The 5,171-nt window shown below is 64.6% G+C and overlaps 1 pseudogene across 1 annotated transcript; it reads left to right on the top strand.

The window, feature by feature from the left end:
• Positions 1–234: 234 nt before the first annotated feature.
• On the top strand, positions 235–4,628 carry LOC308041737 (ubiquitin carboxyl-terminal hydrolase 36-like; annotated as a pseudogene). Its single transcript has 11 exons — positions 235–484; positions 557–778; positions 1,062–1,172; positions 1,467–1,569; positions 1,788–1,855; positions 2,226–2,296; positions 2,480–2,562; positions 2,888–2,999; positions 3,286–3,426; positions 3,728–3,828; positions 4,127–4,628. The product of its transcript is annotated as a ubiquitin carboxyl-terminal hydrolase 36-like (transcript).
• Positions 4,629–5,171: the final 543 nt, after the last annotated feature.

The raw sequence follows: 5,171 nt of genomic DNA on the forward strand, positions 1-5,171 counted from the left end.
GGTTCCGTCCCTGGCGTTGCCGGGACGCGCAGGCGCAGCTCAGTCCTGTTCTGGACGCGGAGCGGAGCGCACGGCGAGGGCGAGGGGAGGAGTCCGTGGGCCGAGCCGAGCGCGAGCGACCGCAGCGAAGGGCGGGACTTGAGGAGAAGGCGCGGGAAGCGCGTGTGGTGGCGCAGAGGGAGACGCCGAGAGACCGGCGCGACCTTGAGGCGGTGGCACGTGCGGTGATACACCATGGCGGGCACGGCGAAGCAGAGGGAGCTGCTGAATGTGCGGCGGGACATAGGCGAGGCCGGGGCGCTGGGCCGGCTGCTGAGCACCTCGGCCAAGAAGGTGCTGCGGCACAAGATCGAGTTCCAGCCCGCCAGCCACGGCTTCTCCAGCCAGCCGGAGCTGCTGCGGGCCAAGTACCTGCTGCTCAGCCCCCGCACCGAGCCCGCCGAGCACCCCCGCAGCGCTGAGGAGGGACAGCCGGGCCAGCAGGGTGGGTGCAGAGGGCCGGGGGCTCTCCTTGCGCTGCGCATACCGCGGCTCACCCGCCTCTCTCTCCCCGCAGGCAGCGACCGGACCCCGGGGCGCCACGGGGACGGCGTCCCTGTGCCCCAGAAGGGGCTGTTCCCTGCAGGGCGCCTCGCCATGCAGTGGCAGCATGTCCAGCGCATCGGCGCCGGGCTGCTCAACCTGGGAAACACCTGTTTCCTCAACGCCACCCTGCAGTGACTCACCTACACGCCACCGCTCGCCAACTACCTGCTGTCCAAGGAGCACAGCCGCACCTGTGAGTGGGGAGGGGAGCGCCCGCCTGTCCCGGGGCTGCGCTCAGCACCCTGCGCACGGCTGTGCCGGGGGCTGTGCGGCTGCCGGGATGCGCCTTCTCTGCTCCCTCCTGCCCGTTTCTCCATGGAGAGGACATTCCTGCATACGGGAGCATCCACTTTTCATGGCTGTAGCAGTGTTCCGAGCTCTGCACCCTGCGTCTGAGAGGCTTTGTCTGTGCTGCACACAGCCAGGACTAAGATGGGTTTGTCCTCAACGTTCTGTCTTCTCCTCTCCCACTCCAGGTCACCAAAGCGGCTTCTGCATGACATGCGTCATGCAGAACCACGTCACGCAGGCGTTCGCGAACAGCGGCAGCGTGATAAAGCCAGTGTCCTTTGTCCGACACCTCAAGAGTAAGGATGGCTGCACTCGCGTCCCCTCCTGTAGCCGTGCGGGAGGGCAGAAACTATTGCAGGAGCAGAACCTTTGAGACCAGGGCAGGTCTTGGCAGAGGTTCTTCTGAGACAACTCACTGAGCCTGCCAGGGCCTTCATGGGCCTTGTTGGGCTTCCCCCATGGCCGACATGAGTCTGAAGTCTGGTTTGGGCCAAGGGAGCTCACACCCCGCAGTCCCTGCCCCGAGGGAGGGCGGGAGGACCTGCCTCTGTTGCAGCGCGTGCTGCGGCTGATCCCTCCCTCTCCTGCAGAGATCGCCCCGCACATCCGCTGGGGCAGGCAAGAGGACGCGCACGAGTTCCTCCGTTTCACCATCGATGCCATGCAGAAGGCCTGCCTGCCCGACTGCACAGAGTACGTGGGGCCTCTGGTGGCCGTCACTGCCCTTGTCTGCTGGTCCCCTTGTCTGCTGGGCTGCTGTCTGCCTTCTCCTGACGCCTCCGCCCCAGCACAGCTGCGGTTCTGTCCCCAAATCCTGTGACTGCGCTGGGTTTGGATCCTGAGGACACAGCGCTGGCCCGTGGGGGCGGCTCTTGGGCCGGGCGCTGTGTGATCCGAGCTGCCGTCTCTAGGTTGGATCGCCAGACCCAAGCCACCACCCTGATCCACCAGATCTTTGGCGGTCACCTGCGGTCCCGTGGTGAGTGCTGGCTGCCAGGGCCTGGGCCTGTGACTCTCAGGGCTGCTGTTTCCCCGAGAGCCTTGCAGTAACTTGGGAAAGTCACTAAGCATGTGCAAATTATGCAGAGCTGCAGCTGGTCAGTCTTTTGGTATCTGTGGGTCACAAAGCTGCTGGCTGCGGGTGCCCAGCTCATTGCCACCAGCAAAGGAACCCACGTTGCCAGCTGTCCAGCAGCACTTGTTGTCCCAGCACGTAGAGGCTGCGAATGCTGGTGCTGCCATCCCAGAGCCCAAACGCGGAGAGGGGGAACACGGCAGCTGCCTGCGCTGTGCTGGGGGTGGCGGTGCCGTGTTGTGCCAGGGGGTGCTCACTGCTCTTTCTCTTGCAGTGAAGTGCTCGATGTGCAAAGCAGTCTCGGACACCTTTGACCCCTGTCTGGACCTGCCGGTGGAGATCACGGTACCGGGGCAGGGTCAGGCGGGGAGGCGCTCTGCTCTGCAGGGGATGTTCCTGCAGCTGCACCGCTACTGCTCGACGCTGTTTAACCTGCCAGCGTCAGGCACGGTGCAGGCAAGAGGGAATCAGCTTCTGTTGTTGCGCTGCCTCCTCTGCCTGGCCCTGACCTCTCCTCTGTCCTGGCAGCAAGCCGCAAACGTAGAGCAGGCCCTGGAGCTGTTTGTGAAGCCAGACCTGCTGGGCGGAGAGAACGCCTACCTGTGTGACAGGTGAGTGTGCGGGGCTGGGGCAAGAAGGGGCCACGGGTGTGCTGGTGGGAAGCAGGAGGGCAGCTGCAGTACAGGAGGGCTTCTCTACCTGCTCCACCGCTAAACCGTGAGGTACGTGGCTGTGAAGCCTGCGATGAAGCCTGTCACTCCTCATCTCCCTCCTCTTGAGACGGGGACCTGAGCCAGCAGACCTGGCCGTGAGCAGGTGCCCTGGAGCGGTACCCTCTCCCAGCAGGGTCATTTCCGGGGGGTTTGTGGCTTGGCCAGGGCTGACAAGCACCTGGGTGGTGGAACAGCATGAATAGCTCAAGCTCTCCCTGTGCAGATGCAAGAAGAAAGTGTTGGCAACCAAACGCTTCACCATCCACCAAGTGCCCAATGTTCTCACACTTACTCTGAAGCGTTTTGCCGACTTCACTGGAGGCAAGATCACAAAGGTGAGTGCTCGGCAACCCAGAGCAGGGCTGTGTCCTGTCCCGAGGCCCTGCTGCCCCGAGCAGGGTGGGAGGTGGTTCTGTGCGCGGTGCGAGCTCTACCGCAGTCCTGCAGCCCTTCCCCAGCTGTGCGCTGCGGTGGGAGTTTGGCTCATCCCGGCATCTTCCTCACCGTGGGCTCTGCCTGTGGAGAGTGGGTTCCCCCTCCCTCACGAGACGGGACTCGTAGGACAGCTGAGCCGCTCTTGCCATCTGCTGTGCAGGCTCCTGAGACATCCTCTCTCCGCAGGACGTGGGCTACCCTGAGCTCCTGAACATCCGCCCGTACATGTCCCAGACCAGCGGGGATCCGGTCATGTACGGGCTCTACGCGGTGCTGGTGCACTCGGGGTACAGCAGCCACGCAGGACACTACTACTGCTACGTGAAGGTGAGCCCAGGGCGCTCTCTTGGCACCTCTCTGTGCTGGGGGCCGGCGGGTGCTCGAGGGTCCGTGTAATGAGCAGACAGGAGGGTGCTCAGCAGACGTGCGTGGTGTGGAGCACTGGGGGGTACGGGCTGTGCTCCGTCACAGGAAGAGTGCAGTTCTGCTCTCGCAGAGTCCCCTCACTTGCCCGGGGCCGCTTGGGAGTTTTGGGGAGCAGAGCTCTGCCAATGGGCCTGTTCCTGCTCCTCCTCAGGCCAGGAGCGTCCCTGGACACAGCCCGACCCCGTTCTCTCTCCCTCCGCAGGCCAGCGACGGGCAGTGGTACCAAATGAATGACAACGTGGTCCGCCCCAGTAACATCAAGGTGGTCCTTAACCAGAAGGCGTATGTGCTGTTCTACCTCAGGTGAGCGTGCCCTGTGTCCCCGGCCCCTCTGCCCTTGCTCAGCATGTGGGACAGGGCTGGGGGCACGTGCATGGGTGTGGGAAGGAGCTTGGCCCAGGCAGCCCCAGCGCCCACGTGAGTGTACTGGCTCGGGGGAGGGTGGCAGGGAGAGCTCCAGCCCCTTATAGTGGTTTTGCTGCAGCTCAAGAGCTCCTCACTTCCTCGGAGCTTCTGGCTCCTGGTTCTCGCAGCTACGACAAGAGTGTTGCAGTCGCTCAGACACTGGCAGTTAACACGTGCCCTTCTCTGCCTTCCCCAGGATCCCCAACTCCGGGAAGAGCTCAGAGGGTCCCGTTTCCAAAGCTGCCTCCAGCCTGCCTGGCCGTGTCAAGCTGCCTTCTGGGTCACCGTCACCCAAGCTGGCCCGGAAAGCCACACACGCGGCTGCAGCATTTCCCGGTGACGCAGCCCAGAGGCCCAAGAAGCCGCGCTCCTCGCAGCCGCCACCCACGCCCAGAGCGGCTCCAGGGTTTTGCGGCCCCAGTCACACCAGTGGGGCCAAAGCGCAGGTTCCCCGGAAGCGCTGCTGGGAGCCCGGGCCCCTGCCCGCCTCCCTCAGGCTGCCGGAGCCCATGCCCGGCCAGGAGCCGTGGGGCAGCGGGGAGAACACCGGGACACCGGGAAGGGACCCTCGCAGCAGGGCTCCTGCCAGCCTGGTGCTGGCAAAGCTGAAGGCCTTCTTGTCGGCCAGTGCTGCTCCGCAGCCCAGCAGCACCATGTCACCACCACCGGCCAAGAAGCTGGCGCTTTCCGACACATAGGTGAGTCTGAGCTTCTGCCCAGAGACTTCAGTAGGTGCCTCGTGCCTCCGGAGCCGGGGCTTGTGTTGGGGAGTGCAGGACTGATGCTGGTACCTTGCTAAGCAGGAGGTGGGCGGGGAGAGCCCGTCAGCCTCAGGGCTCTGCCCTCCCTCTGGGTCGGGGTGCGGGTCAGGCCCCCGCTCTTGCTCCCATCCCTGCAGAGGATGGAGAACTGGCTGCTGCCTCCTTGCTCAGGACGGTGGGTGGCTGCGCCAGTCCCTGGAGCGGGGCGGCCTCGCCAGCCTTCGCAGGGCAGCGTGTCCCCGGGGGCGATGGGAGCTGGTGACACCACAGCTGGAGGCTGCAGCGTCACCTCCTCCCCAGGCAGCGGCTGCACCGGCTCTCTGGGCGCCGCTGTGCAGCCGGGGCTGGGGATGGCGCTGGCGGTTCTGTTCTTAACGTTTCCTTCCTTTTTTCCTTTCTGCTTCTAAGGGAAAACACTTCTGATTCTTCTTTGACTCCCCCACTTCCCTCTCCCTGTCTGTGTCCTTTCCCCTCCCCTTT

The sequence above is a fragment of the Nesoenas mayeri genome (assembly GCF_963082525.1).
Source record: "Nesoenas mayeri genome assembly, chromosome: 6".
NCBI lineage: Eukaryota > Metazoa > Chordata > Aves > Columbiformes > Columbidae > Nesoenas > Nesoenas mayeri.